Source organism: Sinocyclocheilus rhinocerous, unplaced genomic scaffold (assembly GCF_001515625.1).
Source record: "Sinocyclocheilus rhinocerous isolate Xijiao unplaced genomic scaffold, SAMN03320098_v1.1 scaffold1730, whole genome shotgun sequence".
In the NCBI taxonomy this organism is placed as follows: domain Eukaryota; kingdom Metazoa; phylum Chordata; class Actinopteri; order Cypriniformes; family Cyprinidae; genus Sinocyclocheilus; species Sinocyclocheilus rhinocerous.
Window position 1 is genome coordinate 22,152 of NW_015634043.1, and position 13,951 is coordinate 36,102.

A 13,951-nucleotide genomic window follows, 5' to 3' on the forward strand; every position below is an offset into this window, starting at 1 on the left:
TGCTGTCTGGATCCTACCGAAAAAAACTAAGAAAAAGAAAAGAACAAATATACAAACAAAACAAAACCCACGTCTCTGCACTACACAAGAGGGAATCCTGCCGACTACGCCAGAATGTGGCGGGGCGGTGAAATTTTGAGACACCAGCCCGAGTTTTTACTGGTAAGAAAATCCGACTACGCCACCCTAGGAATTAAACCCAGGGAAAAATACTCAAACCACTCAAAAATGAATGAAGCACACAGGTTTGGTTCCCTCATAGAATTAGGCAAGAGACATGAGTAAAGTATAAAAAAAATACAAATGTTTATTAATACAGAAATGGGTTAAAATACTGGACACTAAAATCAACGAAGAACACTAGAAACCCATTTCAAACAAATTACAAACAGAAAAGTAGTAATGATACAAACCAACTTTATATACACATGTAACAATTCGGTGTATCTGTAAAACAAAACAAACTGAAATAATACCGGCAGGGCTGAGGTCCCCAGAGGCAGGGATCAAGGTAGAGTTTGGTTTTACAAGGGCACTTCCACACACAGACACCTGTGCACTCTGATCACACTATCAAACACTCGAAGTGTAGCACCACACACGATAAAGAAGAACCACCACAAAGAAGAAGATCAATCCACCCGTGGGACCCCAGCTCCTGCAATAAATCAAAAAGAAATAAACTACAGAAATGGACTTAAGACACAATGCAATATGGACATCACTTAATGAAGCAACTCCTCACAAAAGGGGCATCCATACCAGACAAAAGTAAAAAGAGAAAACAATGAAACCTTAGAAGGATCGAATAGTTAGTCACCTGAGATTATTACAAAACACTCAAACTCAGTAAATGGTCACATACAAGTACAGTTGCACTAATCGATGGCTGATTATGTGCAACAAAAACTACAACCACAAAACTTTGTTAATACATTTTACAGGAATAGAGAAAAGAAAATCAAATCTATTCAACCAAACAAACTTTACTTCCACAGAAGAAAAGAAAACAACAAAAAATGGTTTAAATCAAAGAAAAACAAAAAGACAGGGGCCAGTTTTTATCTCGCATGCAAACGAAAAGAGATGGTCAAGCCTCCCATAACAAACCAAAAATGTTAAGTAGGGCACTAAAATGGCACGATAAGAAACAGATAAGCAGTCCCCTTCAATTAATGGCGAAGACCGCAAACAATCACAGCATAGAGCGAGAGGGAGAATCCAACAGCGAACCCAAAAGGAGATGTTACTAGTCATAATATTGTCCCCACTCCCAATTATAATTGCGTTTAAAACACTTACCATCAGGATATCACGCCCGTGCAACAAAAACTACAACCACAAAACTTTGTTAATACATTTTACAGGAATAGAGAAAAGAAAATCAAATCTATTCAACCAAACAAACTTTACTTCCACAGAAGAAAAGAAAACAACAAAAAATGGTTTAAATCAAAGAAAAACAAAAAGACAGGGGCCAGTTTTTATCTCGCATGCAAACGAAAAGAGATGGTCAAGCCTCCCATAACAAACCAAAAATGTTAAGTAGGGCACTAAAATGGCACGATAAGAAACAGATAAGCAGTCCCCTTCAATTAATCTGAGCTGCATGTTGGTACAATATTTCTACCATAACATCACAAAGGCAAAATATTTTTTTAAGTAGTTCACAAAGGCTAGCCTCTTAATAAGCTATTCTTAAGGGCTTCTTGCTGATGAGTACACCACCAGAAGCAAGTAGCAAATATTATCTGATAATTTTTCTCTGGGGTTTGTTGTTTAAACAAATATGCTTTAAAAACACAAAGTTAAAACAACCATTGAAAAACTAATGCTTAAGAAACCAAGGGTTAAGAGCCCAACTAAAGCAAACACTAATCTCTATCATGGTGACATCAAACTTTATTTTCAATAAAACATCAACATCTGAAATTCTGTTAATTCTTAAAATGAACTTTTGTATTAAATGAAATCAAACTGTAATAATGAAGATGCTGAGATCTAACGAGATCTGTTAGTGATTATTATTCTGTTGCGGCAAGTCATTTGACCTTATTTATTTAGTTATTTGTACAGTGAAGGTGTTTGATCATAATAATTCACGAAATACCTGTAAAATAAAGTTTGTTATTTATGCAATGTTAAGAGTGGTCCATTATAATTATTAAAATAATAATGTTTGTTAAAGTTTAAATTTGCACTTTATTTAAGTTAGAATATTTTACTTAAATTTTACAGTTTTTGTTAGGCAGCTGTTGCTGCCAGTTGCTGCACTTTTATTTGTTGTTGTTGTTTTTATTTTTGTTTTTTATTAAGATTTTTTTTTAAATAGAGTGAGAAATGGTGCCAGTTCATTTATGGTGTTAAGTTCATAAATTATTATGACCATTATTTTTGTAATTTTACATACACTTCTATGCAATTTAAGAAAACAGAAAATACTTTATGAATAATACAGTATTTATCTGTATAAAACTGAGAATTACTGCAATGTGTCGATAATGATAATACTTAAAATAACAGCCGAATTGTTAATTTGATATGTATTGTAAGTAATTTTACAATTTAAAATGATTGGGGAAATGACTGTGTATTTTGAAAATATATTTATACATGTAAAATATACTGTAGAAATTATATATATATATATATATATATATATATATACAAAAATGTCCAAGAAATATATTTGCTAAAATATGTCTCAAAATATATTTACATAAATATATTTTCTACTGATGTATTTTTGGCTTTTATATATATATATATATTTCTACATTTAATATTTATATTAAAAATATACAAAAAATGGCAAAAAAATGCGTTTGCTAATAATATGTATTTATGTAAATATATTTTCTGCCAATACATTTTTGGCCATATATGAATATATATATTTTTTGAAAGCATTTAAAATATATATTTTGACCTCTGTATATTTCAGTCCAAGGAAATGCATTTTCTTGCCACAGAAATACATTTGGAAATATGATGGTTGAAACTAAATATATTTACTATTTCAAAAATATATTTCATTTATTTCATATATTTCACGCTTTGCAACATATTTTTAGCATATATTTCAAATATATTTTGGCCACAAAAAAATATATTTTTCGCCATATGGGAAGTTCTGTGCACAGAAAGTTCAATGCACAGCACTGTTAGTTTAGAGCTTTTGTGAACATTAATACTAGTGCTTCTGAGCAAATGAAGAGAAAACAAGCCCATATATGCTCCAAAGCTTTTTTCCCAGTAAGAGAAAGTTTGCTCAGAAGCACTAATTCACAGCATTAGTGTTCACAGAAGCTCTAAACTAATAGTGCTGTGCATTGAAGCTCTAACTTAACTTCTACACATAAAACTTCTAACACATTAAAAGCTCTCTTTCTGCATTCCAAATAAAATTCTTTTTTATTTTATTTAAATTTTTATTGCAAGGAGATACAATTCACAACATCTGTTTATGATATTTGTCACTTTTACAGCATTTCCAACTTATATTCCCTGATCGGGGTGAAAAATAACTGATCAAAAAGTTATTCATGACAATAACAGATCAATATATCTCTTTACATTATCTTCCATTTGTACAAGAACTATTTACAAAAGAAAGGGGATGTGGATGCAATATTTGTAAATAAACAGAACATAGGTTCTGTAACGAACAACAAAAAAACAAAAACAAAATACATCTGGTTCAATAGGAGTTACTCAATCCATTTGGACCAAAAGTCAACAAATATATATTTTTGGTAATTCACACAGAATGTAATTTTCTCCATGGTAAACATACATTTACAACGTCAAACAAGTCCTGTATTTGTGGCGGATTAGGTTTATACCATACATACATCTAGTAATATATTTTTTACTTGAAGCAAGAATCATTTTATACATACATTTGTTTTTCCTTTCCCAGTAAACCATTGACACCTTGCTCATTTCAGTACCTCAAAACTGAAATCAACTAAAGTGTTTAAAATCTTTTCTTATACGTTATGTATTAGATGATAGAAGTGTTTAAAATCTTTTCTAATACATTATGTATTGTACGTTATGTAAACTTCTGATATTAGGACATCCCCAAAATATGTGGAAATGGTTAGCATCCTGTGAGCTGCAATGTCTCCAACAATTTGAGTTGCCTAGAAATTTATTTTTCTGTTTTGGAGAAAGGAAAAACCGAACAGTATTTCTACAGCAAACTTCTCTCCAACGGGAAGTTGCCTGTTGTAGTTTACACATCTTTTCCCAATCCTCAGTTGAGATAATAATGCCACTTTCTTTCTCCCATCTCTCCTTAATGTACAGAGATGAATCTCCTTGTCTCCTTGAATCTACTCCACCAATGCTCTATTTAATTTAGTAATAGTCTTCAACATTGGTTCAGCCTTGTAAACTAAGGAGAATATTTTAACTAGAGCACTCTTATTTGGATATCCATCAGTCCCTTGTTTAATTTTCTGATAGAAATGTTGTTGGAGCTGAAGATATCTGAAGAAATCCTTGGAATCTATATTGAATCGTTCTTTTAGAGAATTAAAGTCTAATAAGTGTCCTTTATCTATGATTGTACAGTAAGCAGTGATCCCTTTCTTAGCCCATATTTTAAAATGCATATCTAAAGTATTTGGTTTAAAATAAGTATCATATGAACCCCATTTCAATACATTCACAGAATCCTTTAGATTATAATAATTAATAATCTCAAATAATTAAAAAAAAAAGTTTCCTTAATCCATTGATTTTATTTTTATTTTTTGGATAAAATTTTCATCTGCAATGATCACTTGAATAGGAAATTCCACCGACCAATCTCTATGTCCTTGCTTGATATTCTGGATTATACCAATAGACTATTAATTAATATATTAATAATATAATAAATATTAATCTCAACTGAACTATTTTTTGTAAACATGGAAGGGCCACCCCTCCTTTTTCTTTACTCAGGTGCAGGGTTTTACATTTTACCCTTGGTTTCTTGCCTTGAAATATAAATATGGAAATCAGTTTATCCCACTCTGAGAATTGCTTTATGGGCAAGGAAACACGCAAAAACTGGAATAGATAGAGCAATCTCAGAAGTATGTTTTGCTTGACTGAATCTATCCTAGATCTCATGTTGAAAAACAGTAAAGATTCCATCTTGCGATGTCAATTTTTAATTTTAATTTAAATTTTTAAATTTCTATTAAGAGGGCCATAATTAAGTATTTCTAAATTGTTCATATCCTTGGGGATTTTTATTCCTAAATATTTAATAAATTTAGGATCCCATTTTAAGGAATGGGGGGGGGTTCCTATGGTTTCCTATTGAGAGAGAAATTATGTAGAAATAAGGATAATGTTACTTTCTATAGGACAATGTTTGTGTACTAAGGCACATCATTTGTTGTTGTAGTAATGTACCGGATGCCTTAATCAAAACTGATTTACAGAAAATGTAACCCTGGAGCCTTCTTTGCTGAAAGGAGCATAAATGGCGTATCACTCAGTCTTGATTATTAATTGACTGATTTGATTATTAATACATATTAAATGGTAGAAATGTCTGAGTTCATATTGAGGTTCACTTTGTGCACACTTTGTAAAAGATCACTTTTGAAATTTAGAAGAGACAAATGTGAGAGCTCCCGAGTCTTTGTAGGAGAAAAATCTGAGCACAGTGTGTGATTTTGTTGAGATCTCTTCTAAACATCTGAGGAGACACATGTGAAAGATCCAGCATCTCTAGCTAAAAAGTACCTTTAACTGGGACTCAAAACCATGCTGTCTGAAATGCAGTTGTGCCTTCACATCGATGTGGTGCCCACAAGGCTATGGTTCTTACAGAGGCTACTCTATGCTCAGGATACTAAGGGGTGAGTCTCTTATATGTCTCATTGAGATAGCTTTGTCTTCAGTTTTATTCTAGGAGAAACATTAAACTTTTACTAATATTGTAAATACTAAAACTATCATTTAAATAGCATTAAACATTTCAGAATATCAAGGGTTACTGATTTAAATGTTTAAATTTATCTTCAATGTCCAGCATTGTATTTTTGGTTACATTTTTTAATTAAATTTTAATTTTAATTAAAATTTTGTCTTGTACAGCCCATTTTTGCATGTATGTAAATATAGTTTATGGTTTCCTCTGTTAAATCATTGTGCAATAGAAAACTGTATACATAAAACAACTTCAAATATGACAATGCAATCAATGTCTTTGATTGAAATGGTGTGGATAAATGACATGAAACTTTTGCTTGAGTCGCCTGCTTCTCAAACATCTCTCCTCAGACAAAAACTCTTAACACTCTCACAATGGTCTCCTTTAAAGATTTAGAAGAGATCTCAACAACTTTACACACCGTGCTCAGTTTATGTGCCTAAGTACATTAACTTTGTCCTATAAAAAGTAACATTATCCTTATTTCTGCACAACTTCTCTCTCAATATAGCCTTTAACTCTGAATTGATCCCCCCCCCCCCATAGGAAAAATGTATTGCTCAGTGGTTTGGTGGTCTCATATTGGTATTTTTCAATGTTTCAATCAAGATCTCAACACTGTGCTCAGATTTTTCTGGACTGAGTCATAAGCCTTTCAGCAAAGAAAGCTCCAGGGTTACATTTTCTGTAAATCAGTTTTGATTAAGGCATCTGGTACATTACTATTTCCAAAACAGAGAATGTGGTGGAAGAAACATATAATATATCTTTATTGTCTTGCTGCAATCTCTATCAAGACTCCATTATAGGAATATTTTATTGCTCAGTAGTTGCTCTTTCTAACTACAGGAGACTTAGTTGTGATTCTCATGTATGTCTCATTTTAGTCTCATAAGTTTCTCAGATGTTTCTCCTAAAAATCCTTAGGAGAAATAAAAGTAGACAAAACGGAGACATGAGAAAGTTCTGAAAAAAAAATTAATTTTCTCATGTCTCAGTTTTGTCTACTTTTATTTTGCCTAAGGATTTTTAGGAGAAACTTATGAGACTAAAATGAGACATACATGAGAAGCTGGAGATAGCTAGATTATCTAGAGACTCTGGATCTCTCACATTTGTCTCCTTTAAAGCTTCAGAAGAGATCACAACAAAATCACACACTGTGCTCAAATATTTCTCCTTAGCTAGAGACTCTGGATCTCTCACATTTCTCCTCAAAAGTTCAACAACATCACACACTGTGCTTAGATTTTTCTGTTTAGCTAAATAATCTGGGGGTCTCATATTGTAAAGTTGATGCACAACTTTACAAAGTGTGCATCAAGTCAAGTACTTGAAAGGCAATAAATAAAGGGGGGGGATCATAAATTCAGAGTCAAAGGCTATATTGAGAGAGAAATTATGCAGAAATAAGGATAATGTTACTTTTTATAGGACAATGTTTATGTACTTAGGCACATAATTTGTTGTTGGAAATGGTAATGTAGCAGATACCTTAATCAAAACTGATCTATAGAAAATGTAACCCTGGAGCTTTCTTTGCTGAAAGGTACATAAATGGCTTATGACTCAGTCTTGATTATTTATTGACTAATTTGATTATTAACACATATTATATGGAAGAAAAGTTTGAGCTCATATTGAGGCATTTGACTTGGTGCACACTTTGTAAAGTTATTGTGATCACTTCTGAAATTTAGAGGAAACAAATGTTAGAACTCTCGAGTCTTTAGTGTAATAGAAAAATCTGAGCACAGTGTGTAATGTTGCTGAGACCTCTTCTAAACGTTTGAGGTGACAAATGTGAGAGATCCAGAGTCTAGCTTAGGAGAAATATCCCAGACAGCAGACAGTTTCGGCCCAGATCCGGCACACATCTGGCCCGCATGGATTTCACATGGGCCAGATGTGGGCCGGATCTGGGCCAACACTATGTTGCTGTCTGGGATCTGAGGACAGTGAGTGATGTCGTTAAGATCTCTTCTAAAGCTTTAAAAGAGACAAATGTTAGAGATCCAGGGTCTTTAGCTAAGAAGAAAAATCTGAGCACAGTGTGTGATGTCGTTGAGATCTCTTCTAAAACTTTAAAAGAGACAATGTGAGAGATCCAGGGTCTTTAGCTAAGGAGAAAAATCTGAGCACAATGTGTGATGTTGTTGAGATCTCTTCTAAAGTTTTAAAGAAGACCATCGTGAGAGAGTTAGAGTTTTTGTCTCAGGAGACAAGTTTGAGAAGCAGGAGACTCAAGCAAAAGTTTCCATTCAATCTTAAGGTAACCTCATTTCTGTCTAGGAGAAATATTTGAAATGGTAAAAAGATCTCTTTTTTGATTTTTCTTTCCTATTTATCTACACCATTTCAATCAAAGACAATACATGCATTGTCATATTTGAAGTTGTTTTATGTAGATTTAACAGAGGAAACCATAACCTTTATTTACATACATGCAAAAATGGGCTGTACAAGACAAAAATGTAATGCTAAAAAAAACACTGGTAAGCTGGTATAGTGTTACGTTTGTTTAAAAAAAGGTATTGCTCTTATACTAAACATCTTGCACTTGTAAGTCCTTTCTAGTGTGTTTGAAAAATGTTGTGTATACAATGTTGGACATTGAAGATAAATTTAAACATTTAAACTAGTAATCCTTGATATTCTGAAATGTTTAATGCTATTTAAATGATAGTTTTAGTATTTACAATATTAGTAAAAGTTTAACGTTTCTCCTAAAACAAAACTGAAGACATCTTAAGACAAAGCTGATATCTCAATGAGACATATAAGAGAATCACCCCTTAGTATCCTGAGCGTAGATTAGTCTCTGTCAGAGCGATAGCCTTGTGTATAGCACATCGATGTGAAGGCACAACTGCACCTCAGACAACATGGGTTCAAATCCCAACTAAAGGTACTTTCCTGCTCCTGTTCAATTCTCACCTGTCTAATTATTTCCTGTCTCTACTCCTACTGTCCTGACCATAGCAATAAAAAAAAGCAACCTCTGAGCAGTAAAACATTTTTATAATGGAGTCTTGCAAGAGATTACAAGCAAGACAATAAAGAGATCTCTCGTTTCTCACACTTTTCTCTCCCATTGTCATTTTGGATTCCTTTCTTTCAGAACTTTCTCATGTCTCAGTTGTGTCTACTTTAATTTATCCTAAGGATTTTAAAGAGAAACATCTGAGATACTGTTGAGACTAAAATGAGAAATACAAGAGAATCACAACTAAGTCTCCTGAGGTTAGAAAGAGCAACCACTGAGCAATAAAATATTCCTATAATGGAGTCTTGATAGAGATTGCAGCAAGACAATAAAGATATATTCTATGTTTCTTCCACCACATTCTCTGCTTTGACTCTTTTTTCTCAAATATTTCTCATGTCTCATTTGTGTCTACTTCCATTTCTCCAAAGAAATTTTAGGAGAAATATCTGAAATGTTGTTAATACTAAAATGAGAGATGTATGAGAATCTCAGTGTCTCAGCTATATGAAAGTCTCCTGAGCTTAGGAAAAGCAACCACTCTACAAGAAATTTTTCCAATGGGTTGGAGCATATGTGGGCTTGCTTTCTCTTCATTTGCTCAGAAGCACTAACACAGCATTAGTGTTCATAGAACTTCAAACACATTAAAAAGTGTGAACTTCTATGCACAGAAAGTTATGTTAGAGCTTCAATGCACAGCACTGTTAGTTTAGAGCTTCTGTGAACAATAATGCTGTGTTAGTGCTTCTGAGCAAATGAAGAGAAAGCAAGCCCACATATGCCCCAAAGCTTCTTTCTCAGTGAGAGAAAGTTGCTTTATGCAATGTTAAGAGTAAATCATTCCCTCATGAATGATGTATTTGACTTCAGATATATAATTTGCAATGCAGAAAGACAGTTTTTAATGTGTTAGAAGTTCTATGCACTGAAAGATATGTTTGAGTTTCAATGTACAGCACTATTAGTTTATAGCTTCTATGAACAATAATGCTGTGTTAGTGCTTCTGAGCAAATGAAGAGAAAGCAAGCCCATATATGCTCCAAAGCTTCTTTCTCAGAAAGAGAAAGTGGCTTTATGCAATGTTAAGAGTAAAGCTTTCCCACATGAAAGATATTTCTGACTTAGGAAATCAAATGTTGTTTGCAATGCAGAAAGACACTTTTCCGAATCAGAATCAGAATGAGCTTTATTGCCAGGTATGTTTACACATACGAGGAATTTGTTTTAGTGACAGAAGCTCCACAGTGCAACAGAATGACAGTGACAAGACAGGACGTAAATAATAAAAAGAATAATATACAAATATACAAAATAGACAATGTACAAAATAGCAAAAACACAATATATAATATACACAATTATGTATGTACAGGTATGATACGTGCAAATTTGAAATGTAAAAACGTATGTGTGTTAAATAAATAAATGTATAGTAGTGTTGTGTGTTCCACGTTTATTGTCAAGTGTTCAACTTCTTTTTAATGTGTTAGAAGTTCTATGCACTGAAAGATATGTTAGAGTTTCAATGCACAGCACTATTAGTTTAGAGCTTCTATGAACAATAATGCTGTGTTAATGCTTCTGAGCAAATGAAGAGAAAACAAGTCCACATATGCTCCAAAGCTTCTTTCCCAGTAAGAGAAAGTTGCTTTATGCAATGTTAAGAGTAAAGTTTTCCCACATGAAAGATGTTTATGACTTATGAAATTAAATGTTATTTGCAATGCAGAAAGACAGTTTTTTCATGTGTGAGAAGTTCTATGCACAGAAAGTTATGTTAGAGCTTCAATGCACAGCACTGTTAGTTTCTGTGAACACTAATGCTGTTTTAATGCTTCTGAGCAAATTAAGAGAACGGCAGCCCACATATGCTCCAAAGCTTCTTTCTCAGTGAGAGAAAGTTGCCTTTTGCAATGTTAGGTCCCACTTTATATTAAGTGGCCCTAATACCTGTGTACTTCATAATAAATAGATGTGCACATAGTATGTAACCACAGTGTAAGTACATATTGGTACATAGTATCTACAGCTGTAATATTTGTGTAACTACACATATGTAAGAACCCACCGAATGGTATGTGCAAATACAAATGTGTAACAGGACATTGTTAATGTAACCCCCTTTATCCCAGGGTTTACTTCAGGGATTTGTGATCTAATTGAAAATATCAATTGTCTAAGTTCGTTCTTCTCCTTGACTAGCAAAACTAGTATTGTGGTTGAACGGGACTAATAGATCGGTAGGGGTGTTGATGCTAATCCACCACGGGACCCAGGTAAGAAGTGCGACAGGAGACAGGGCACTGTTCAACTCTTTAAGTTTCTGAAGGATTTAACTGTTCACAGCAGACGGCACAACATTGCTCCAATTGGATTGGATATTGTACAACTTTTGGCCACAGAGTGTTAAATGTGGTCTTTCTGAAAATAAACAGAATAAAACAAGCATCAGTTTGCATCTGCTAAATGTAAATTACAGACATGTAAATAACAACTTGCTACTGACACGTTATACATGAATCAACATGACCAGGAAAGGATTAACAGTAGGGAGCATACGCATTTGAATCACCGTACATCTTAAATATAACAACATTATAAACAATGTAAGGTTCGATTACAGAAGATGAATACTTAAACACAACAACGAAATAAACATCGTCGACTTATAATCAGGAATAATGAAATAAACTTACATTCAGTCACGCACATTAACACCTGAAGAAATGGCAGAGCAAGCGGCTAGTGAAAGTGAAAGTAAATCGGAATAGCGGAAACTCACGTCAACTAGCGGCACACATTCATAATAAAAGTCCTTCCACTATAAACATACATAGGGAATTTAGAACAGTATATGATATATATGTCGTCAAATTATAATTGAATGGATTATTATTTCTGCTTCCACAGACATCGGTGTGCATTTTACAAACTATAAATGAATTGTTTTGCTATTACTTATGTTTATTTAGATGTCTGAAACCTAAAATAAGCATTAAACACTGAATAGTTGTGATAATATGACGCTCAATGAATACATTCTGACTGGTTTTGCTCAACTAATAACACAATATGACAACAAAATATTTTGTTACAAGCAGAATACACTCAACAGAATGTCTCAGAAAAGTCATGGAAAGCAATAAGTCTTCGACTTCTCTTCCACAGTGTTTCAAATTCAACCTCCCAGCTGACATATAAACAATAAACCAGCTATTCAAAGACAATTTGCAATATAAATGCTTATTTTAATCAGCATAGTCGAAATTACTCACACGCTATGCGTTTTGTCCGTGCTTCATGCACATTCACTCTGCGCGCTATTGCTGTGCACTCTCTCCCCGCATCGGCAAGTTTGTGCTTACCCCTCACACTCAAATTTCTCACCAAGACCCTGTCACCGGGCATCAGTTCAGCCGCTCTGACTTTTAGATCAAACCTCGCCTTGTTCTTTTCACTCATTTTGCGGGAATTTTCAGCAGCCAGTTCATAGCTCTCCTGAAGATGTTCTCGTAGTTTCGTCACATACTCGGAGTGAGTTCTGGGTCTTTCACCTGGAGGATGGATGCCAAAAACAAGATCAATTGGTAGTTTAGCCTGGCGCCCAAACATCAACTCGTAGGGCAAATAGCCTGTGGTGTCGTTCCGCGTACAATTGTATGCATGTACAAGGGGTTTCACGAAGTCTCTCCAATGATGTTTATCTTTTTCTTCAAGGGTTCCAAGCATACTGAGGAGTGTTCTATTAAATCTCTCGACCGGGTTGCCACGTGGGTGATAAGGTGTTGTTCTCACTTTGTCAGCTCCGATGAGGTAGGGCTGTCGCGATAACCGCAATATCGCAATACAGCGCTATTGACGAGCAAACCGCATAGGAATGCAAGAACCGAAGCAACCGCGATTTTCTTTTTTCATAGGGTTATGCCCTTCTCGTTTTACACTTCATGCATGTGTACTGAATATTAAATAAGTCAGTAATTATAATGTGTACCATGCTGATTTGCACTAAGGCTCCATAGCGTTAAAATGATTTCAACAGCGTGTTTCATTACATCTCTCTTTGAATTTCAGCGTTTTTGAACGTGCAGTGGAATGAACGGTTTAAAGACTCAAAGACAGTCCCTTGCCACTAACCTTGTGGCGTAACAATATAGTTACAATGACTTGACAGCCGGGCTCAAGAGACAAATAATCCATACATACTAATTCAAGGGGAAATGTTGGATTCCATGGGAGCTGCTTTTTGAGGATTTGGTACCAGTCGTCCCGGGTCATTCCAGGGATAGTCTCATATCCTGGGCAGGCAAAACTCTCAGGGACGGACAAAGCATTTAAAGCCAAGGACTCTGCAAGAACAAACTCTGGTGCATCGGCAGGGATAGTAATGTGGTCTTTCCCCAGTGCTCAAACGGGTGATTCCCGCTCCCAACTCTCAGAATTATGAGCAAAAAGCTGAAAAAACAAACACTGCTGGCACCGGGATTTTGGAAGAACTTGGACCCTTTTTTCTCTACACCCTGCTGATACAGGCGGTCAAGAACATTTGTTCCAATCAGCAGTGGGACTCTACTGTTGAAGTGACAATCTGGAACAACAAGTACAAGAGAAGATCCTGTGTCTAAAAGAGACTTGCACTCAATGTCTTCCACAAACACAGAAGCAATGCAACGTTGACCAATAAGACCCTGTGGCAAGAACTCATCTTTAAACCCATTATTCCCTTGGTTTTCTCTAGCATAATTGCCAGCTTTATGGACCATCAATGTGGGACGCATATAAGGGCTGGCAGCTCCTGGGTGTCCCGCTGCAGGAGCTGCTACAGGTTTAAAGAAAACTGAGATGGTTCATGCAATTTCCTGTACCGATCTCGTCTTTCCCTTAGCTGTGAATTCTTTTTTCGAACAAGCTCAGGGTTGGGTTCCTTACTGCAGCGGCTTGCAATGTGTCCATCCTCTCCACACTTAAAGCAGAACCAGGGCCTTGGCATAGTTGTAGAGTCAGATGTCACATTGGAGGTAGC